This window comes from Apaloderma vittatum, unplaced genomic scaffold, assembly GCF_000703405.1.
Source record: "Apaloderma vittatum isolate BGI_N311 unplaced genomic scaffold, ASM70340v1 scaffold16608, whole genome shotgun sequence".
Lineage (NCBI taxonomy): Eukaryota > Metazoa > Chordata > Aves > Trogoniformes > Trogonidae > Apaloderma > Apaloderma vittatum.
The window spans coordinates 24679-49356 of NW_009731408.1; positions in this window are offsets into that span (position 1 = coordinate 24679).

Sequence of the window (24678 nt, forward strand, 5' to 3'; positions counted from 1 at the left end):
GGACAAAATAAATGAGCATGGGAGACTACAGCATTTGGCAGCATGATAGAAGCGTAGTGGAATAATAAAAGTAAGCTGCAAGCCAGTCTGAGTGAAAATGCATACACTGAGGACACTTTTTGCCTGTATTTGTACTGTACATCAGTAGTCTGAGGGTAAGGAGGTGTGTAAATGACTCTCAGCCAGCAGAAAAACTAAGGCTGACTCAGAGCCATAAATTTTCACAGTAAGATGAGGAATGATGAGCAGCAAGATTCAAGACTGAGCAAGACATCAAATTAGATTTGTGTTCCTAAGTGACAAAATCTCCGCTTCCCTCCTCTTGGTGTCACGATTTCCTCTTCTCTATGCAAGTTTTGCAGGAGGATTGGAAGAAGCCAGCCCGAAACCTTTCTCCAGCAGAAGCAGGGCAGTTGCTAAATGTGCAGCTTCTGAAGGCAGCTCCTACTTTGTCATCACCATTCTGCTGTGGCAACAGAAAGGACATCTGCTTTGGCAAGGCTGGAAAATGGGACCCCGGGAACTGGAAAGCATAAAAGTATATATGGAGAAGACCGAAAGGAAAGCAAAGAGACATCTATAGCATTTCCTGAGATCCCCTTTCTTTGCAGCAGTGCGATCCTCGCAAATGCATCAGGATGTGTATTTGCTCAAAAGAGTTAATCTTTATTAACAGCCCCAGAATGCCCTTCAGCTAGTGTACAGCCTGGTTCAAAGGTTTTCAGGAGAAACAACATACCATAAACCAAAGGGCAACGCTAATTGGAAGCACTGTAATTCCTCTGAAAACAGCAATACCTTTCCGTGGGTTAATAACCGGAAATTAAATTTTGTGCGTGTGGGCATAACCCATCATAAAGCACCAGGTGAATGAGGGACACAGGCGACAGGGACAAGGGTTCAGAGCACACACGGCCACTGGCCGACAGCAACCTCTATTCCTTGGCTGGAGTCAGTATTCCCAAAGGATTAGGCTTCAGCCTTGATCACCCTGGTGGAAGAAAACAGTTTGCACAACCTGGTTCCTGTTGCTGCCCTTGGTGGTGAAGTAAGGGTGATGGAATAAGGAGGGACATAAATCCAGCTGTCCCCAGAAGCAGCATCGGTCTGCTCGTGTCCTGACACGTGGAGCTGGGAGAGCAGCAAATGGTTGCTGTTACTTGTCCCTCCAGGTTGTTTTTCCCTCGATGCAGCACCCACAGGTCACTGCTGCTTCAGATGACTTTGCCTTCTGCACTAGATACACAAATGAAAGATCAATCTTAAAAAATGAATACTTTCAATGAAAAATGTCATGAAATGGAGAATGGGTACAAACACATGCTGGGATTGAGTTTGCTGGTGATGGCATTGCCTGAAATGGAAACTCAGCTAATATTTGGACTTCAGGGTGTGTGTCTCTCATAAGGAAACAGCTTAATCTGGAAAAGGAGGCAGAAACACAAGGTCAGATTCTCTCTCCTCTGCCCTCATTTCCTCTCTTGGCTGTGCTGGCTGCTCACACACTGCAGATGAGTCAAGAGGCTGATGTCTCTGAGACCGGTCCCTGGGATGTCTCTCACCAGGGACTCCTGCAGTACGAATCCCCAACCCAGGGTGTGCTGCAAGGGGTGCAGTCCCAAGGAGATGCACCCTGACCAGAAGTTGTCCTGACCTTGCTCAATTTAGCGAAGTCATCTGCTGGCTGATCCAAACATTTAGTTGGAGATACCACCATGGACCATCTGGTTTCCTGGTCACGAATAAACAGAGATGTGGCCTCAGGCATTTGTTGTGTCTGTGGTAGCACTCTCACCACCTGGAAAGCCCACACCTTTGCTACTTAACACATTAGAGAAATGTTTGCTGTTATTTATTTCCAGCTGTTGGTGGTTAAGGTGAAGGGTGGGAAAGCGTGAAAGCCATGATATGCCTGGGCAAGAGAAAAAGCTCTCCAGCTGCAGATGGGCTGCAGAGGGATGGTGACAACCAAAGAGCCCTGAGGAGGGGTGGCTTTTTGTGGCTGTGAACCATGAGCTCTGCTCATAGCAAGTTGCTTGGGGTCTATTTTATTTTTGCCTGTCTCTGTGTTTGTGAGACTTTTTGTCTGTAGGCCTCTCTCCCACTGAACCCATCCATCACCAGCGCTGACAGAGGTTCCTGCTGCCCGAAACGGCCAGGAAGACTCGGTGGAGCCAGAACCTCAGGGGTCAAGTCCAGGTTGTCGTGTCTGAGCGAATGCTGCTCAGGATACACGCAGCCCGACGTCATGTTTGGAAGGCAGCGGAGGACCGAGAGGGAGGAGAAGGAAGGATAGGATGTAATCTTTCATCCTGCAAGCAAGCATGTGGGATGGGAATATTTCTTTTTGCTGCAGCCGAGGGTCTGGTCGTGAGTGGGTGGAGGAAGAGAGTCCTCAGCCTGGGCAGAAAGCAGCCACTGTTGCCACAGCCCTGGCACTGTGCTCCTGAGAATCTGCTTGCTGTTCTTGGCTGCGGAAAAAAATATAAAGGCAGAGAATTTTGGGGACATTGTGCTGAACTCCTTGGCACTTCTTGTGGCGATGAAGAAATAGAAGATGTCAAGGCACAAACGTGCCACAGGCAATCCAGTGTGGATGGAGAGCTTGGGAGGAAGATTGTACACATGGCACTGAGCTGATGGACACAGGTACAAGCTCAAGGTACCTCAGGGCAGCTGCTTCCCAGCTCAACCCATAAAGCAAGTGATGGATGCACTGGGTTTCCTTCCTCTCCAGGGTACCACCAGCATCTTTCTCTTTGCTTGTAGCACCAGTACTGTGACTAAATAATGCTAATTTTACCTGGAGCTATTGCACAAAGCTCCCTGTACCACACCCCCCAAGTAGTCCTAGTGCCAATGCTCAACTAGTTCAGGCTGGCAGCCCTTATTGACCTGTAAGTCTCACCCACAAACCTTATGTCTCCCTCACGTCTTGGGAGCTGTGTCCCCAGGACACGACTGCTCCCATGTCACCTCATAAAGTGACCCTTACTCAACACAATGGGATGATGGCCCCAGGTCACGGGCACCCACAGAGTTTCTTATGAGCAGGTGCTGGAGATTCCCCACTGAGCAGTGACAACGGGCACCCTGGTCATAGCTCACTTCCAAATTGCACTTTATTTGGAAGAGTTTCCCTGCAAGGGTGCTTTACTACCCCTGCCATACCCCCCTTAGCAGCCCCAGCCAGCACACACAGAGGAACGAGCACCCAGTCACACTCACATTGTTTCAGCACATTTACTTAATTAGTTTATCAAGAAATGTGTTTGGCCTCGTCTGATACTCAGGAAATGCTGTCTGTCATTTGCAGGCATCCTGCGGGGCCCCGGGGAGCTGACAGACCCTGGCTCCTTCCTATCTCTCCTTAACTCCATTTGCCGGGCCTATTTCCCATTTTTTTTTTTTTCTTTCCATGTAGCACTCCCTCCCCATTTTGGGATTAAAGTAATAGATAACAACATTATGTGTAGAAGAAGACCGTGATAGGTAAAGGAACAACTTGAGTAGGGACTGGGAAGGGTATCTGGAAAAATGTGAGATGAGTGGAAGTGTAGGAACTTGAAATATTTTTTTATACCTTTCCAGCTAAATTTTCTCCGGACTGGAGCCAGAAGTGACGATGAATAAAAAATGACTAATTATGCATAAAATATTCATTCTGCGCTTCTCCATGGTGAGCAGAGGATGCTCCATCAACGCTGTGTGGTCCAAATGGGAGGTGGGCACTACCCCACCTACCCCTGGCTGCAGCACATCCCTCAGCCACTGCCCCAAGCTTTCCCTTGCAATCATCTGCCTCTAACAAAGCCTGTTGCAGTGAGGATGGAGCCAGATCCAGACAGTGTCCCTTTAAGAACAAGAAGGGTGTCCCTCAGCCCTGCCTGGGCTATATAAGGGAGCTTACTCAGGTGTTTGGGTGTTGGTGGATGAGGAGGGAAGGGCACTGCTGGTCCCAGGCAGGCTCAGGTAAGCACCTGCCACTCTCAGTGATGCAGCATTTGTCCCTGTGTGAGTACCTGCTGCTCTCCTGATGTGCAGCCAAAAAGGACCAAAACCTAAGCAAACCCAGGACAAGCGAGAGCCATGGATGTACTCCTGCCTGGGGCCCCTGCAGACACCATCTGTGTTAAACTGCATGTTGTCACAAGGATGTGGCCTTGGGGTCTGGAGTAATTTTGGCTTCTGTAAGAGGTGTTTCATTCATTGGTGAAGAGGCTTGGAACCTTCTCCCTCTCCCAGGGAGGCTTGGACCTGAGACCTCTCTGTTTCTGTTCCCAAAGTGCTGATGAGGATGTGTCACTCACAGGGTTTCTGTGCTCAGGTTTGGAAGAACATGACCCAGAGGAGCCCACCTATCCAGCTTCACCTGCAGCTATTTATCTGTACAGGGGGTTACTGGGGTAATGCAGGCAGTTCTGACCGCTGCCTTAGCTAAAAACCAGCTTTGCTGTGATAACAGCTGAGTGTTTTCAAGTGATTATTTCTGTTCTAACCTTTCCCATGCCTCCTGATGACTCTGGTATCTCATTGTTTCCTTTTGCTTCATAGTCATCTTCCATTAAATTAAGTTCTCAGCGTGAGGGGGTTTTGGTGGGTAGAACATAATTGCAGGGCTCTCATTTTTGTTTCTCTCAAAGACATGTTAACAGCCAGCTAGCAGCACTTGTGGGTCCTAAGCTACTGTGTCTGGTCTTCTGGTCTGTAACAGCCAGTTAATTACTGACTAGCAAAGTCCTATGGTGTCCTAACTGATGTTTCACGGGCTTAATGTCTCTTATTCACCCGAATCACATCTCAGACCCAACGAGCTGGGATCAGACTTGTGATGCTCACACAGCAACCAGCTTGTTACCTGGCATTGGTACCATGAGAGCGACTTACTGCTCTGGGGCAAAAGAGGTTGACTCAAAAACTACTTTTCAGTTTGGTGGTCTTGTGAAATGAAAGCCTAAAGATGAGATTTAACTTATGCAGCCTGCAGAGGGGAAAAAAAAAAAAAAACAAACACAAAAAAACCCGACACAATACTTGGGCTTTTTCCACATAATAGTCATCCTTTGTTAAGCTAAACAAAAATAGCTTGGGTGGGGAAAAAAAATCTTTATTCTGTTCAATGACTGGAACAGGAATACAGGAGGAATTTTCAGACTAATTCTCTCTTTCTAAAAAATATTTTCTTTAAAGGATTCAAGGTTTACCTGCCCAGGCTTGCTTTGCTGTGGCATGAGACCTATCTGCCACCATGTAACCAGTAACATTTTGGTCTCTGTGAAGGCAGGTTGCTGCTCCAGCAGAACCAGCTCCAAGGCAAGGCAGAAGACCTCAACATGGACCTACGGCTCTGACATGCATGCTCCAGAGATCCTGTGAGTACTTCTACTGATCCCAGAGGGATTTTTTTATCTTTACACTATTACTTGGAGCTCAGATGTGTGACTGAATCATGTCACCTAAACAAGCCACCGCAGCATCTGCTGAACAGCAGCAAAGGTCTGGGTGTGCTGTTGGCCCAGTGCCCACCTGTGGTGGGGTGGAGAAAAAAGCCATCTTTGCTGCTGTTAGATTCCTACTTGCGTTGATGGGACTACTGTGTGATAACTCAATGTATAATGGCAGCTCCATTGTCTTCATTGTATCTAATCCCCGACGCTCACGTCGAAATGTGCGCGTCACGGTCACAGAACCCTGCTTGCATCGGTGAGCTAGAGCTGAGGTTTATCCCCTCAGTGCCAAACGATGAGATATTGTATCTCATCCATCTTTCTCTTCCCTTAAGCCTGATGCAATTCTGATTTTCCTTGCTGGGATTAGGAGAAGCATGCTTGCAGGCTCCCATTATCGTCGTGGATGTAGCGTGGGATGGAGCGAGGGCAGGCAGTGTTGAGTGATCTTTGCCAGGTACCCGGCTGGCGTTGCCAAAGCACGCGGGGCTTTCCTCTGACCGCTTCCACGGCAGGAGAAACACGTCTTCTGCTGCCAAGGGTACGGGAATGTCACTTAACTTGGGGAAGGCACGCCTTTGCAGTGTGACAGCCACTTCACCAGTCAGTCCGGCAACGCTCTGTAAAAACTAAAGGTTCTGTGCTCGGTGCCAGAAAGACTATCTTCACTCACAGTGAAATACATCAGATGTCTGGCAGTTTCAGGGGGCCTTTCTCGGTAAAAAAAAATGAGGAAATGGGAGTCGTGAGTTACGTAGCGGTGTCCTCTGTAGTTCAAGACATGTTGGCTCAATGTATGTCACATTCCTGCAGCTCCTCTTAGGATAAATATTGTACAAGCTACATCCAAAGTCTGCTTTCCTTCTCCATGAAAAGCCCCTTCTAGATCCAAAGCTATCTGAGCCACTTAGATCCTGGATTTCTTTTGGGTTTGATTTTTTTTTTTTTTTTCCCAGCAAATGAATTAAGGTGGGTTTCTCAGGGGCCTGTTTGTCACTAAAATATAACACCATTTGTTTCGCCTACTCCTACGTGGTTCTCTCCTCATCACGATATTCTTTAAAAACCATGACATAAGACAAGGGAATCTTGTGTCCATTTTATCAATAGAAAGCTTATGCTTTCCTTGTCCAAAGTTGCAGAACAAACCTGAGCAGGAGAAGCAGAAAGCGAGAGGCACTATAGAAACACTAGTTCTAGGGCACAGGTCTTTAGAAAAATAAGTTAACAGTTGGAGCAAGTTGGTACTTCTGTCCGAGAAAGACAGAAAGTAACACGAAAGCATCACTAAGCTTTCCTGTAGATCTAAGGCCAACGTGTTGGCTCTCTCCATAGCTGCATAGCTCTGCAAAGAGCTCCTCTTTATGTAGAGGGACTTAGTTTTAACAATACGCATTTTACTTTTTCTAGTGAAAACTAACTCCTACCGCAGCCTTTTCATTGAGTTCAGTGAATTTCAGACTGGTCTAATACTATTTCAGCACTTGCCTAAATTCATGACGCAGCCTAAGTCCTCTAGGGCTCTGCTGTTCCGTAAGCAATGTTTAAAAAGTAAATGCTGGTGCCGTGGAGAAGGTGACCAGAGGTCTCTGCTTGTGAGCTCACAAGTCCTGAATTTCTCTGCACACTCTGTCCATGTTACCAATTTCTTCCTGACTGGTCACAGTCCCTTGTCCTAGAGGGATGGCCTTTAGGTGCCTAAGCTCACTTCTTCTCTAGAGAGGCTGGTGAGGTCACTCTTCTTCCTCTCTTGTTCCCACAGACTGGGAGAATGCAGATTTCACAGATGCATCCGAAGTTATATTTGAAGGAATCTCTTCCTTTGCTGAAGGCCCATGCCTGCCTCTCGGTAACAATAGCTACAAGGCCACGCCAGGCTGCCAAACCCCACGTGAGTGCAGCCTGAGTCACTCGCCAGCACTAACTCTCAATATAAATACTCACTGTGGAAGAAAAAATAACCCTTCTCCTTAGGAAGGATCTTAAGCTTCATCAGGTGGGACATGAGTTAAGAACACAAGAACCTGTCCCCAAGGTTGTAAATATGTACTTAATTACGTAGCTAAGTGACAATATGGATATAATATATATATATATGACTCAGAAGCGTGGAGCTCTTATCCCCTCCTATATTTCCTCCAAATCACTTTGGGAGACCACTTGGACAGCATTATTTGCTGAAGCACCAGGAGGCACGTAAACGTGTATCAACCTCATTCCCAACTCCACTAAGCAAGTACATGAAGGGTAGTTAATTAGAACACTTCAGAGAATATAATAGTCCATACTGGACTTAGGAAAGGAGCATCAGGTTGCCACCACCGCTGTGCTGGAGGAGCTGTCTGTGCCAACTGTATTCCAGATTTCCCAAGGCTGTCACGGCGTCCAGCACCACGGTGATCTGCAAGTTTTTGTTCCCAGATAAAGATGTGAACTCCCGGCTCTTGTCACAGATAACAGCACAAAGCATTACAACAACAAGACAAAGACTTCAAACTCGGCTTCAAATACGGGGCCGTTTGTTACTGTCCTCAGTGCAGCTGCCGAGCCAGGCTGCTGCAGGTTGTTCTCAACTGGGAGAACCAAGCTGTGAGAGCTCATCTCCACGCCCTCTGGTTCCTTACAGGTTTTCATCCTTCCGTGTTGCTGGACCAGTGTCCCTGTACCCACCATCAGCTGTTGTTGGGCTGCTAGAGGCTTGTTATGAGTGAGGGTGTGTAGCCCTGTGGTTCCTCATGCCAAAAACTCCAAAATGTCTCAGCTGTGGCCCCAAGGACACCCCTTCTGGTAGCGGGAGCCTCACCGTGCTGGCACAGCAGGAGTGGGTGCACGTCAGGGGCTTTGTGTTGCTGGGACCAGGGGCTCCCCCAAGGGTTTCTCTCCTGTTGTGTTGAAGGTCAGGAGTTGAGATCTGTTTTTGCTCTTGTCAGTATCTCACCCATTCCCGCTAGGAACCTGTAATTCTGATTCACTTTCTGCATCATAGGAAAGTTCTTTGAAAAAGCCACCTTTTATAAGAAATCCTGTTTTGAAGTAAGTTCTTCAATCAAGACACATCTGGAATCTTCTGCTTATGATGGCAACGAGCATAGAGTAAATTTAAATTATCTTTAGAGCAGTACCATCCCTTCAGGTAGAGTTTCACCAGCTAGCGGTTGATGTGGCTGACTTGGGGGGATTATTTGAATCACTGATGATGTATTTCATTGCCTGCTTAGAGCTAGAAAAGCTCCTTGTAGATCTCTCCCTGGTAGAAAACACTTTAAAAAATATTTCACTCTACCATGTTGCAAGTGACCTTTCCCACAGAGGTGGAGGCTGGTAAGAACTATGGTGATCTCCAGCATCTTCCCTTTGCCTGGTTCACTGGTACCAGTGACCAGGAGGGGACTGGCAGCGCCTGCCCGAGGCAGGGCTGGAACTGGGATCCCCAGTGCGAGGCCGTGGCCAGGCTCCCATTGTTCCTGGCCTGCCAGACAAAGGGTTAAGTAAATGTTTGGAGAAGATAAGGTGCCCTGTTGACAAGCAGCAGGCTCCAGCGGTCTCAGCAGGATCTCTCCCAGCGGTGATAAATGGGGAGGTTTTCAAAGTGGGATCAGCAGACGCCACGGAGAGGGCGGTTGCTGATGCAGTGATTGGCAGCGAGGAAGGAATCTGAAGGTGTTTAATGATCCCACACTCTGCCACAGCTTTTTTAAAGACTTTGTGTCTAGCCAGAGGAAAATCCTCTATCAGTCGCAGAGGCTCACGCTCCCAAGTCTTTCTTGTTGTTGTTGCTTTTATTTTTTTTTCCCACTAAAACACGGGAATATCCACTGAAAGCCATCCTGATAAGAACCCTCTGGGATTCCTCATCCTCTCACATTGGTTTTATCCCTTTAGTTTTCTCTTTGAAGTGTCCTGTGTATAGTAGGTAGACTATTTTGTTTGGCTAACTTTAGCTAGGAGCTGTGTTTTGGGGGAAATAGTGTGTATTAAACTAATAAATGTTTTTTCTCTGCATAGCTGTGTCATTCCAACTACTGACTTGCTATTCCTTTTGCTACAGTAAATATAAAATTGAATGACATCACGGGTAAAATCCTCAAAGGATTTGAACCTCCTATGTGACATCATTGGGTATGCAGACTATTAAAGGGGTTTCTTCCTCCTGTAGATAGAGCGCAAAAGCTATTTGAAGGGCTAAACACCAAATACTTTTTTTCCAAACAGGTGAAATCTTTTCTATCTTCATTCTTGGCTGAGAGCTGCCCTGGACACTGGGAAAAGCTGTGATGGCAGTGTGGGTGATAGGGTAGAGCAGCTGGGTCTGAGAGGATGAAGCTTTGCCATGTGCATTCATGGACTGTCTCTCAAATCTGGATTTTAGATGATTGTGTTCCCTGCGGAGTGGGAAATGGATGTAGAGTGCTACCTGGTCCAATCTACACCTGATTTATAACAAAAAGGAGTGAGCTGACTGGGAAGGCTGCTGGATTACAAGGATCCAGGCATAGAGAATGAATTCATCCTGTGGGTCAACCTCATCCTGGAAGGATTGGGATGGGTGGATGAGCATTTTCGGGAGGAGAAAGCTGCCTGGCCAGTGTTGCTGCAGAGCTGGGTGGGCTGGAGGGAACAAGAGATGGGAGGCTGCTCCGTCGGGCTGAGATGAAAGGAGACGGGTATAACCCAGCAAAGGGCCAAATGAGTCGGGACATGAAAAGCAATGGAAAGTATCTGAAGAATGTAAACACTAAGGTGGAAGAGGAATTATTTAGCATGTTACGGGCTTGGAAGTAGGTGCGAGGGGATGAGACAACAAGAAAACTCACCCTTGCTGATGGGGAAGTCTTGGTAGCAGCTGAGTCTGAAGGAAAGAAATTTCAGCAGTGCAACTCTAGAAGTCTCCTTGTCTGGAGGTGGGAGCTTGCAGGGGCAGAGGGGGGCAACTGGAGCTGCTCTCTCGTGGCACGCATCCGTGCTCCCTCCCGCGATGCTGCCTCTTCCAGCCACGGGGCTGAGCCCGGGCTGCGAGCCAAGGGGGGGTAACGCAGAGAGCAAATAGGATTTACCGATCGTAAGACGGGAATGCGAAATGCCCGGAGGAATTTTGATTGAAATTTTATAACTTAAAGAAAAATCTTTTGCAGATAAATCACGAGGGGCTTTAATAAACAGTTTGAGAGATTAGTGTTGAAACAAATCCCAGTTAAGTCTCAGCAGAGGAACTGGGAAGGGAAGACCACTGCAGCTAAAGGACGTCAGGGGTATTACAGGCACTAAACAGAAGGCTTTCCAAAAATATAAACAATCTAGGGAGGGGGCAGATTGGGAAACCTGTAAAAATAAGCAGAACCACATTAAAAGGCTAAACAGTGGAGGAAAATCAAATATTGAACATGGGCTTGCAAAGGAGCTTTCAGCTGACGGTGTTGGCCAGAGCTGTCCTACCCAGGCAGGAGCCAAGGCCAGGTCCTCTGGTGTGGAGGGGATTTATGGGGCAGAGCCCATGGTGGGACCCTGGCGAGGTGTGGAAGCTTGCGACCACAGCAATCAGGTTCCTCCTCCAGAGATCAGACATGAGATAACAGGGAAATATCCCTTTAATGAGTATCCTAAAGGCATTAGACACTAAGCAGATGTCCTTTACCCAATATTTCCTAATATCTGAAGTAATAAAAGGGACCTGTAGCTAAAAGACTGAGTAGCAAAGCCCTGAACATCTGCAGGACACAGGGGTCCAAGAACAGCCGAAGGATCTGGCAGAGAGTACGTGCAGGTGACTTACATGGAGTGAAAGCTGGGCCAGAAAAGTCTTGCTGTAGCAAGTAATAAGCTAGAAGAGTGAGAATGGGTCAGCAACAATCTTACCAATCCGGACAAAACTCAAACCCATTTACCCCATTTCCACTACAGAAATCTGTACATTGGTCAATTATGTCGCTAAGAAATGGAGAGAAGGTGGAGAGGAGGCAGGGATCTGTCCTTTGGGAAATATTGTGAAGCCAGAGTCTAAAATGAGCATGCAGTACATCTTCAGCCTTGCATCCCACTTTCTTCAGGGCACCTACGGAAGTGCAGGCACACGGTGCCCTGCCCAGGATCTGGGTCTCTTCCCTGCCTGCAGTGAAGCCACAGTGACTCCCAGGTCCTCTCCCAGACGGGCACACCAGAAGCTTCAGTTCAGAGCTGTCCATTGAGCATATTTGTCTCCCCAAATGCTCCTTACCAGCATCTCCATGCCACATCCCTCGCATCAGCGTGGACAGCCCCTGTAATGAGAACTGCAGTGCAAGAGGGTCCATACAGAACAGGAGCCCCTCAGCTGGGGTGGTGGAGGGAGCTGGGCACTGTTGCTGAAGGCACAGGCAGGTTCACATGGGTGCTGTTGAGAAGAGGAGCAAGGTCTCCAGCTGGAGCTGGTGGCATCCTCGTGTGTCACTGTTACATCTGCCAGGATCTATGCAGATGAAGCCGTGTTGGTCCATCCAGCTCAATGACAATGAGCTTTGCAACTATAACACCTGGACTTGAGCAACCAGCCCTCATCCAAAACACTCAGCCCTGAAGGAATTGATCTGAGTGATCCATGGCTCCTTCAAAGCAAGATGTATTTCAGCCAGCAGCAGAAGTAAAGAGAGATGTCCTGACCTTGGGTGATGTGAGCCCTGCTGAGGGGAAACTGAGGCATGAGCAGGAGGGAACTGGGAGAGTCATGGAACTGAAACTAGGAGGAGGTGGTACCTCCATCCCGGTCCTCTGGCCTGTGCCCCCCATCCGCGGCACAGTGACAGATGCCGTAAGTGTTCATTGAGGGCCTATTTTTAATTACCTTTCCATTGGCTTTTTGCAACGCCCCGTTCACACTTGCTCTGTGAAAATGGATGTCAGAGCAGATTAACAGCTGGTTCCTGCCTGCTCCGACAGCTCTGACAATGCGTCCCTTCTTCTCAAGGTGACAGGAACATGCAGCTGCCTAATGGGTACAGAAGTGTCTATTCTTTCCCAGTGACATTTATTGTGAAATATCTGAGTGGGACTGAGAGACATGCAAGGCTTTCCCTCCCTTATCAGGCGACCCTGGTCAGTGTCCTGCTGTCAAGGACTAAAGTAATTTATGTCAGAGCTGCAAGTGTTTACTTATCTGCCCCAGCGCCCAGCTCGGCCGAAAGCAGCCAGACTGGCTCCGCTGGGGCTCACCAGCCTTTTCCTGACGGTGGGAAAAACTGGGTACCAGCCCTCTCTCAGCCAGCCAGGGTAGGAGGGGTGAAGCACAACAGCCCAAAACCTTCCCACAGCTCTGACAGTGGCACAGATGCAAGAGACAGGGCTGTGCTGGCAAGAAGAGACATCCCAGGGCAGAAGGGGCTAAAGCAAAGCCCAAGCAGTGGCATGGGACATTTGCAGAGGCAGCATGGGTCAAAAGGTGAATTTAGAGAGGGTTTTGTGGAGCGGAGGGGAGCAGCATCCAGCAGGCAGAGGCTGCAGCACATCCCTGCAGTGATTTCCCTGAGCATCACCACCGGGATCCTGCAGAAAGTGCTGGGCAAGGGTGGGAGATCTGCTCAACTGTCTTGTACCCTCCTGGTTTCTCATCTTATGGGCCTCTGGGGTTTTACCGAGTGGGGGTTTGGACAGAGAGGGTCCAGGGAGGCAAATTTGTTCAGGGTATGGAGGCAGCCCAATGCTGGGGACCATCGGTTCCCTAGCAGCTTGGCAAGAGCATCCCAAACCCCCACGAGCCTTACGAGTGGCTTTAAAGGACTTCTCTAGTGCTTCTGTCTTGTGTCATGATGAAAACTGGAGCTTTTAGTTCATCCACCCCTGAGACTCTACAACTTTCCCTTAGATTCAGTTCCAAAACTCTTCAGTTCTATAAAGCAGAGTGATTATCCCAGCGATCCTCCCCCCACGCTGGTCACCATCCGTCATCCCAAACACGGGAACAGCTTTCATCTCATCTGCAATTGCACATCCATCGCGGCACCGGAGAGATGAGCACAGGCCTGATAGCTCTGCTCCCGTGAGTGACTCCTTCCTGATGTATGTGTCCAGAGATAAATATTAAACATCAGTAGTTTCCTCTCCGAAGCTCACAAGCTCTTGTCGTCAGGCCGGGAAACCTTTAACCAGTTGGGATGTTGCGAACAATAGATTAAAGGAGACAGACTATCTCTTGCTAAATGAGCTGTTATTCTAAATCAGCTTTCTTTTTTTTCTCCAATCCAGGGCACTCCTCAGAAAAAAAAAAATTTCCACTGACATTGTATTTCTTTTGACAAATATTTTTCTGAGCCACCCAGCAGGGCATGATCAAAGGGCTGATGCTGTGGCAGGGAGGAGCTGTGAGTGCTTGGGGTGGCCGTGGGACCCTGGTCCTGTGCTTCCATCCCCAGCCGGTGGTACCAAGGGACCCCGCATGTGACCCCGTGCTCTGATATTGCGGCAAGGCTAAATTCTCCAGAGATGCTCTTTGGAGAGGGAGTTGCGTGCCCATCGTGGAGCCTGGGCTCCCCAGTGACCCGTGTCCTAAAGGCAGCTCCTCAGCCCCAGGCTGCCTGATTTTGTGCCGGCGTGGGGACCGGGCAGGGCTCTGGGATGTGCTCACCCCAGGAGCGATGCTAGGGGGATGGCAGAGCAAGGGAGGTTGCAAAAAGCTCCGCAAGGTGCCTTTCACCTGAGAGAAAAAATGTGTCTGAAGCTTGTAGAGCAGGAGCATGACTGCTCAGCGTTTTTTTTTTTTTTTTTTTTTAAGTACTAGGAGATTTCTCAAGTGCAGTCTGATCCTATGAAGTGTGACGCCTCCTGTTTCTTGCTCGAAACCCTGAACGTGGCAGACGATAACACACAGTCCCAGCCCTCCTCCCTCCACGCTTTGACAGAGGCTCATATGCAAAACTACAAAAGCCTCACTTAAAAAAAAAAATCAGATATTTATTATGCCTTTGATGTCCCATAAGAACATTTGTGGCTTCTGCTTAGTCTCCGACGTCCGATTGACAATTGTTTATTAGTTTTAAAATAGCTGAAATTCATGTCAAACATTCCGCATGTTAGAAAAATGTTTATGAAGTGTTATCATAGTTTATTTAACTGTGAATGTTTAGGAAACCAGCATAAAATATAATGGACCACACAAGGCTCCAAGCAGCCTGATGACGGTGGGCGCGTTTTATGGACCACGGGGAAGAGCCGTGTCACCTTCGGCCTCGTGGAGAGTCCAGTTGTGTAAGACGGTCTCTGGGTACACTCTTGAGGCATCAGGATATGAAGAGAACAGGACTTTGGTTTATTTGAAGGATATCCCTCCTAAAAAGTCTGCTAGAGCAATGCTTGCAGTTGCAATTTTTGGATTGAACAGAGGTTTTTAATCCAGGGAGGGAGGCATCCATTTCTGTGAGCCGTGAAGGTTTGCTGATGGGTGCTGGATACCCTGAGAGAGGTTTCAGATGCAGTCGTTCATATTCATGCATCATCAATAGTTACACTACACAAGCATGATATACTCTGTGTTAAAATTCATGGTGTCCAAAATACTGGAAATTTGGCTTCATATTTGCGAAGAAAAGGTGTCTTTCTAAGAGGTTTAGATGAAATTTTAGTTCTCCTTTCTCCAGAGCTGTAATTTCCAGCCTGGGGGTGTGCTGACAGCTGATCCTGCAGCCAAACTCTTTACGTGGTCCCTCGTGTTCAGCTGGAGCGGGGCAGGCAGCATCCTCCAAACAGGAGATACTAAACACAATCTGTGCAACCAACACTCATCTTTTTTTAGATCCTACTGCTCTGCAGAAAAATCTCTTCACTTTTAAGGGATCAGAAAAGGTGCAGATAAATATCTGTAAGAGAAGTATTAAACTGAGCGATTACAAGCTGGCTCAGGAGAATCCCGGTACCCTGATCGTGTTCAGGATCTCTGGATGTCAATGCTGGTTAAACATGTAATAGAAACATCTCTACAAGCGATGACCAACAGCTGCTTGCCATCAGCGGTTGCATACAGGAGATTCAGACTTTAGAAATCCTTCAATTTTGTGAGTTTTCATTTGAAATCTGTGGGTTTAGCAGCAGGACAGGGAAAGGAAATGCCAGGTTATTCTTCCCAGCAGCTGACAGAGAAGAGGAACAATAGGAAGGGATATTTCAGTCATTGGGTTAAAGTGCTTTTTTCCCCTCATAAAAACAAACTTATGGATCTTTCTGTTATTCCTGAGCCCAGATGAACCCAGGAAGATTGGCCACAGGCTCAGAGGTCTTTAAACCTGTTGCTTTAAGCCATCAATTCTGCAAAGATGCCCTGGTGCTGTGAGCTCTTGCTAGGACACTTCTCCAAGCCTAGAACGAAAAAGGAATGATCCGCATCCAGATTAATTGCTTTTGTCTCTAACATTGGAATCTGACAACAAAGTCTTGTTTCTTTCATTGATTTTATCCTTTTTCTTGGCCCATAAGTGGATCTGCTTTAAGTAGCTGTGCTTAATTGTTGTTTTACAAAAAGAAAATGCTTTGTGCCTCTACCTCTAGCCTCTAGGGCCTGATTCTGTTCCTATTTAATAAAAAATCCCACTGGTTTCTGTGGATGCAGAAAGGGTAGAGGAAAGGGCCGCCACTCCAGGTTGGTGGGGACCCCAGCTGAGTGCAGTAGGGTTGCTGCCCTCGGTCACTGCTGGCACCACCAAAAGTACCAGAGCTTTACTTCTGCTATCTTGCCATTCCCATCACCTTCATCTGAACATTTCCCCCCACCACCCTCCAATCACAAAATTTCCACTTCTAATATTTTAGACTCTGATTTCTCATAAATCCCCCACATATGAAAATTTCTTTTAAAGAAATATACCATTAATGTATCTTTATGATGTGCAGCTGATGCTCACAGCATGGGCTATGACTTTTTTATGTTCCCTACTTGTCCTTGAGACATTTTATTTTGACACCGTATCCTTACATTCTGAATTATACCATATTTTTATTATCTGTTATATGCCAGTAGACAGCAGCGCCTTAAAGCTGTTGTACAGCTCCTCATGTCCATCTCAGGGCACTTTCCTCTCTTCCTCCCCACTCCCCCCTGTCCCTCAACCTCTCAAAAAAACCCCCATGGATCGAGTTATCCCCGCTGACAGCGATTTACAGTCCCCATTAATGGTCATATAAATTCCAGTGGATCAAGGAAGCTTGGAGTATATGATATTCAGGCAGAGCTAATAGCTCTGGGCTAATTGCCATCTCGTGTTTCTGCTCTCTGAGCTCCAGTGTTTATATCTTTGGTACAAGCAAGCAGTAAAACAAGTTTCCAGGTTCCCAGTCACCCAAGATGGGCCGGGAGCTGCTGGCTCCAGTAGCAGGCGGAGGGCTGGAGGTGGCAGTCATTTCCCAGAGTTAATATTCCGATCCCGTGGGAAATGAGGTCACAGAACCCTCTTGGTGTTATTCTGGGTATCATCGTGATTGGAGGGAACAGCACGTGGCTGGTGGCTTTGCTGGGGAAGTCCGTTAAATGATCTACACGTAATCTATAATTTTCTTTTTGGAAATCAGTAGCTTGAAAGGTTAATTAATAGGAATATTTATTGTGGGAGTCCTTGTTGGCTTGGAAAGCTGGATTAATAGGGCTATTTACTGTGAAATCTTTGCTGGTAAATAAACACTCCCATGTTAATGGTCAAAGGAGTTTGGAAATGGGGACATTCTGTGGTTGATCAGCATGGTGGTAGCAGCAAGGGAAGCTGTCCCCCCTCTTCCATCAGCCTACAGCAGAGGGGTTGTTTGTGTAGGACCTGGAACACATGTGCTCTGAGCACTGCAGAGCCCAAAGGAGCACATCTACAGGTTTCCCATCAGCACGTCGGTGCTGGTGCTGGAGCTGCAGGCCCTGCCCAGGGAACCTGATCAGCATCCCCCAGAGACTCCTCCGCAGGATGCTGAATCGAGCATCTGCGGTGGAGACAGCCCAGCCTGTCCTCTGGCATCCCCACCTGCCCTTCCTCTGGGATTCATTGCAGTTTAATGCCTCTCTCCAGGTCACTTGTTTGCTCCCTTGCAAGCCAAGAAAACCTTTTTTTTTTTTTTTTAAGAAATGAAAAGGAATCCTCTCCATCACACATATTTTTAATAAATTATTTGTGAGCTCACGCCTTTCATGTCAGTGGGATCTGCCAGTGGTGTTTGCTTGCGATTGATTCATCCCGCCCCACGCCAGGGAGGGATTTGATTATGGCACAATTAAGCCTGACGGGGTTATCAGATGGCCTCTGGAAAAATTGTAAAGCACTTTCCGTCTTTTCCAAGGTAGATAGATAAAGCTTGAGGGGCTGCTTTAGTGCAAGAGCTGAAAAATTCAACTGAGGTGTGGCTGCTGGAGAGATGTTGAGGAAAGAATAGAAGTCTCATCTGTTTCTGGAGCAGGTCATGTTCATGCTGCCGGAGTGTGCCAGGGCATGGCATCCAAGCTGTCTCTTGGTACCATGCCTTTAGCAAGGATGGAAGCAAACTGTGCTGGCCTTAAAGTGGAGGGCAAATGCCCTTTATGCTGTGGGGCCCTAAAAGGCTAAGGGATACCACTGGCCACGTAATGGGTGTGCCACTGCAGGGGTAAAATGGAGCTTTAAAAGATCAGCCCACCATGAGTGCCAGCGCTGCATGTCCAAACCTTGCCTGTGCCCAAATCTTCCCTCCTGTGTGCCCACAGGGAGGGGATGGACCCGGTAATTCCTGGCCCTTGCGGTTATTTTAGGGATGTCCAACATTATTTGAGTTGTGCCCAACTGCCATGGCAGTTTGCATTGCCCCAGCCATGGCTCCTCCATGGATCTGGGGTCCTGGCAAGCGCCACTGGCTCTCTACGGAGAGGTGCCGAGTGTCGCTGGAGAATCACCTCATGTATACACGACCTCCCCCAAATGCAGAGCCACTGGGGCTGCCCACTGGCCACCTCGGACAGATGTCCCCTCACTCCCCAAAATCTAACCACCTGATTCTCTTTTGGGAGGCAGAAGAGGTAATGGGGCGTGCCAGCTCCCAAGTCTCCTGTACCCAAGGACGAGCTCCCCCATGCAAACCTTGGCGTGGTCGGGGGTGCTGACCCCAAACGCATTACCAGGGGGTGGTACCCAGCCTGGCTGGCACACCAGGGCTTTGTGGCCCTTCCCTCTCGCACCCCTTGTTTTTGTGTGTTTCTGAACACATTTCAGCGTGGAGAGTGGGCCAGACCTGTTAGGATCAGGTTCTCCTGAGCCGGGCCTCTCCTTCCCAGAGTTTGCTGTTATTCTCAGCCATTCGCTGACTCGCTCGGTTCGGCAGCTTTCATCCTCCTCACTGCTCCCAAAACATTTGCTTTTGACTATTTGTAGAGCTGACCTATTTGTAGAGCTGACCTTACTCTCTTTCAATTTTTTTTTATTATTTGGGAAAAAAAAAAGGGGTTTCTGCTACAATTCATGCAGAAATTATCAGCAGGGTTGAAATTCTCTTTATATGAAATATTTGCATTTACTGAGAAATGGGACTTTGGAGGGGCGAATGTGCCAGACCGTGAAGGATTTGCAAAGTTTTACTGTCGTGGCAGCGTGGCCATGGGTCTCTTCTGGGCCACTGCTAAGGGACAGCAAGCCTGAAGCTCTTTGGCCAAACATTTTGTGCAGTTTTCCACTAGCTCTGTTAAACATACATTGATTTTAGCCTTAAAAACTCCAGAAATTGAAGTAGAGGAGTGGCTACATGGGATTTGTTGATGGATTGGGTTGTCCGGACACAGTGAAGTGAATTCCATGTGCCTACTTCTCCAGGGTTTTTATTATTTTTGATCATTGGAATCATTATTGCAATATCCTAATATTATTCTGAAGATGCACTTGCCAGCAAATAATCCCGTTTCGCTCCAGTGAAGCTCACGTGAGGGTTTTCACCCTCAGGCTGCTTTTAGCAGCCCCTTTTCTTGGCAGTATCCTGCATCCCCATCCCAAACCACGGCTCATGACGGGGTAAATAAACATAACCAAAAATCCTGATGGAGGAAATGGGCCATTTCCTCCTTGGTGTCCCTGGAGAGGTCCTGCAAGAGGGACCCCAGGTAGGCTGGAGCCACAGAGGGTGTCTTGGCTGTCATCGGGAGAGGAGCCGTGCAGGACATAGCTCTCCATGGCACAGGAAGGGAAAAGAAGCGAAGCCTCAGATGGTGAACAAATTCAAGTTTTCACTTTTGTGATTTTTCAGTAAACTCAAGTTCAGTAAATTGATTTTTGTAGTAATAAAAGCTGAACACTCATAACCCCCAAAGCGATAAACATTTTACTGCTGTTTAGAATTTATATTTTATTTCTAGTCTTTTCCTTGGATATGCCCTGAGGGGGAGCGTTTTATGTGCAGCTTTATAAATGAACTCAGTGCAAATATTTTTATTTTCTGCTAAGCATCAAAATTTCAATGCATTCTCATGAGGAAAAACGCACTTCTTAAAAGTACAGTGAGCCAGCAGGGCAACTTGGCTGAAGAACAAACAGTATCAAGTAAAAAAGCTGGGCACCAGGCACTGGCCAAAAAAGACTGAACACAATAAGTATCGATCTCTGATCTTGACCCCTCATTTATTGATGTTCAGATAGAATTACTCAGGTTATTTTTTGGTTTTACGAGTGCAATAGTCTAAGAGGCAGGGGAGAAGATATTGAAGTTCCTCAAGAAGAATTATTCATGTCCCTCTGGTTCTTGGATCAGTATTTCCTAGTCTAGAGCTTAGCCCCAGGTCTTCTGCTGGTGTACGATAGCAAAGCTTGGTGGCTTGGACTGGTGCGGGCCTGATTTCCACCCATGGAGACGCTGGTCCACCTTCTTAATTGTAGTTACTAATTTCTAGGAGGGCATGGAGAGAGAGGACATGCAAAGCTCACTTGGAGGCTTAGGTGGTCCCAGGATGTTGGAGCTTAAAATAACAGCTCGCTGATGGATGAGGAAGCTATTGCAGATGCATTTTAGAGATTTCTGAAATCTTTGAGCTGTAACTCTTTTCTCTTTACAAGTCCCGGGCGGCTGGATTTGAGGCAAAAAAAAAATACACCTGACTCTTCATGCAAAGGCATAAAAGAAGCAATACATATAAATGATATTAATGCTCCCTAAAACATCCTGGAAATGTTCCTTCTGTAAAATATATATGACAAGTATAGACGACATCTCGTAAGGTGACCCAGATGATTCAGCACTTGGCTGCACATGAGTAATGGGGCCATCCCTAGCTCTACAGCAGTAACCTCTTTACGCCGTGTAATGCCATCCAGGAGAAGATGTACAGTGTTTTCTCTCCTTATAAATGAAGGCTGAGGGATCCAGATGCCAGATTTCAGAAAGCTCTCTTAACCATTGCAATGCCCCAGAAAACTCAAGCAGGAATTCGTGTTTGTGCATTCACTCTGGCCAGCTGATGAGCCCTTAAACATGTTCATTTGGGCTCTATTTTAATTTGAATTTAAGATTAAGAGCGATTTCTGTCCTACATCAACAAAACAAGGGAAGGATGGGACCTGGAGGAACTTCCTTCTGCTTGGCAGCAGCTCCAAAATTGCCTTCTCATCAACGAATCTTTACAACGAGCCATGCCTAATGAATCAAAATGTTAATTAACACACACATAAATTCAGCAGCCCTGCCTGGATGATGGCTGGCCCTCTCTGCTACTATGAGTTCCTCCCTCTCATCATCATCACATCTTCTGGCTCTCTCCTTCATTAGTTTTTACTTGATGATTTAATACCACCGTTAGCAAAAAAATTATCTGTGCTAGCGTGCATGCACTGCAGACTGCAAGTGAGTGTTGTAAAACATGAGGCAATTCGTGCTGCAAAGATGTCACACGGCTGAAGAAAAATCTCCTTCATTGCCACTGAGGACTGAACCAACACAGAAATCTGAAATCCTGGGCAGCACTCGTGGATAGAACTTGCCTCTTGTAAGAAGAAAAGCATATAATGGCCAGGTAAAATGAAGGAAAATGTAGCTTCTCTGCAATAAAACTAGGTATCCTGGCCAGAAGAAGTAGAAGCACCGCCTCTTGGAACTGGAATTTTGGAGAACATTTTCTTCTCACTGCATTTGGGATGAGGTGCAGCGAGTTCTGTACAAGCCACATTAGATTTGAAGCATGAAAAGTGTAAATATGGATCCAGACAGTGTGTGACCTGCCCTGTCAGCTTTTCCCTTTGGGTCTGCCTCCGAGAACATCCTGTTTGCTCTGCAGGCAGGAGGGGCCATGCTTTCCCCATCAGCATGGGCTTCAGGAAAGTCATTTACTCTCTGGTCAGACGGTTTCCATGCACCCCACCACAGACACGCCGGTTCAACTGTCCGAGTCAAATACAGTGGCACAAGAAGGAGTGGGAGCCCTGAATGCCAAAAGATATGGAGGCCTTTGTCTGAGCTCTGCCCAAAGAGCCACCAGCACCACGAGAAGTCCAAAGCCCTGCCAGCTGGGGAGGCCAGGGGACACTTGCCAGAGGTTTGGCTGTTTGGCAGTGGGGCAGGCGTGGTGTTAGAAGGAGTTTTGCAGAAGGGAAGCCACATCCAGATCTTCCAGACACCATGAGTACAACTTAGGCATCTCCCTGCTCCATAACCCAGCCAAAATGAGTCATTGATTCTTAATTAGTTAACCCTTTGTGGTGGTCCTTTGCATTCTTGATATTGCACTGTCGGAGCAGCTGGTAACATAACCCATGGGCAAACCTTCACGTCCATGGTATAGTGGGATCTCCATCCAGCTGGAGCATCCCACGGGTGCTGCCAGACCTGGGGAAAAGGTCAGCGTGCCTTAGGGATGCACCTAGCCCCTTACCCCAAAAGCTGCACCCAAAAGCAGGTCACTCGCAGCTACAAACAATCTTGTTTTACATAGAAAAATGATAGAGGTGCTTTTTTAAAAAGTACTTTCTTCTCGTGAATAGACAGTCTCAGAAAATATGATTGACTGCCATGGCAGAAACCACTGACAGCCATGGACCCAGGAGCTCTGGGCTGAAGATAAAGCTCTGGGCTGACCTGTAGCCTCCAGGGTGCCTTCTCCTGCCCATCAGCATTTACTCAAGGTGCTCCTATCAGTTTGAATTTTGGGGACCCAGCATCAATCAGCATGGGGAGAAGTGTTTGACACTGGAGCCTCTGGGTGGGCTCAGAATAGTTGCTTTTCTTTGGTAATTAGAAAAGATCACACAAATGATTAAGCCTGTATTTACCATTATGGACTTGAGTTTACCAAGCCAGAGAACTCATCTGTCAGCCCCACATGCTGGGGACTCACCCTGAGCATCAGGAGCCAGAGAAGCCCTTGAGCAAGGGCAGACTTTGGCATCTCCTTTGGAGAAGGATGAGTGCTTACCACCCCGGTTCTCTAAAACTCTTGAGCTGCTGGTGGTGCTCCTGCAGCCTTTTCTGGGTTTGCCCTCAGATGCTGAGTAGAAGGGAATATGTTAAGTGTCCCAGGCACTGACAGCTAAACATATACACAGCCTAGATAGCTTGTGTGTTAGATAAAGGAGAGAAAACATCTCCTTGAGAGAAAACACAGGGTTTCTCCTTCTGCCATTCGTCATCTTTGTTGACTCCTGATTTCGATCTCCTCGGCCCACCAGGCGGGCGGCTCCCAGCTGCCGTCCCTTGGCTGTGGGGCTTTCCAGAGCCTCTTTCTGCAGGGTAGAGTCACCTTCCTTGCAAACCGTATCATCATCGAGATTCCCTGTAGAATGTGTGAGTTTAATGGGGGAAAACCAGCTCCCCGTGGTCTTTGCTGGGGTTGTTGGATGCCAGTGGTGGCTCCAACAGGACAAGGTCCCAGTGACGTGGCACACCCTGGACACACCTTTGCTCCCCCCTTTATGAGCATTTTTCTGGGCAATGCAGTACAAAAAAATTACGAATGCCTTTTCTTTGGCTTAGAGAGAGGGAAACGTTTCTGGATCTAAACCAAATATTCAAACTTTTGCTTTTTGGCATCCAAAGAAATCCAGAGGGTTTTGTTTCAAGAGAAAGAAAGTGCTAGAGATTGAGAAGTGATCTGCACAGGTTAAATACAGAGAAAGGTACATTCAGGGGGTTAAAGAAGAAAGCACCTTAAGAATAATGTTAATTATTTAAGACTAAGTGTACTGAGCAATACGCCGGGAATTTTTGGTCCATCAGACATGAGTTTGGATCAATCTGTGCTGCCTTTGCATCACCATCGATTTCCTCTCCTGGACCATTAGTGCTGCCAGGGAGACCTGCCCGTGGGTGGGGACTGCAAGCTCTGCTGGAAAACTTCTGGCCTCGTCTCTACTCTTTGCGTAGGAAGAAAACCTCAGAGACTGGTCCCTTTGCTTGGCTCACATGTGTCATCTCTCGCTGGTGATGGGCGTTGGGACCCCCAGCCAGATCCCCCCATCCTGAGCTTCAGGAAAGCTGCTGAGTGTAAGCCAGGGATGGATTTGGGGAGCAGACATGGAATCATCCACTAATAGCCAAGTCCTACTCCCGTCCCAGACAGCTGGAGGGCTGCATGTGTGCCAAGCACGGGCAGACTCGCTTCCTAAAACAGCTTTTTCTGCTTGTGAGGTTTAACTTTTCCAAAGCTTTGTTATGATGTGAGGCGGTGAAGCAGCGTGCTGCCTTCCCCGATAAGCATCGCAGGGACTAAACCAGCTGCAGGGAAATTAACTGGAAAACTGGTCTGCCCCCAGCCTCACAACCCTGCACAAACACGTACCTGCTGTAAGGTCACCGACTGCCCAGAGCAATAGCAGAGCAGAGCTCTCCCATAGAGAAGCAGGATTTCAGGGATTTCCTTCACTCCTGCCCCAGGCAGAGCAAAGCCTCCCTGGACGTGTTTTAGTGTGAGTCGTTTCCATTTGATCGCAGCTCTGTGAAGGATTTAAATTCAGGTTTTTGCACAGTCTGCTTCAGTCTTGCTTTCTTTTAATTTTCTTTATTTCTTTAATACTTACAAAAGGCAAAACTAAAATGGGATATTTGTACCTCACAGCTCTGCAGTTCTTGGATGTCATGAACCCCTCCTGGTGTTTTTATAGCGCTGAAATGCAGCCTCTGCCGACCGTCCTTTGGGACAGGGAGAGCTCATGGTCCTGATCCACCACAGCAGAGGAAAAAGGGGATCAACCACTTGTGAACCAGTGGGACCAGCATCATCATTTAAGTGAGAATTTGCTTTAATTATTTCTCTACAACCTTGCTTTTCTGTTACTGTTCAGGAGTGGGGCAAAGCTGTGAGGAC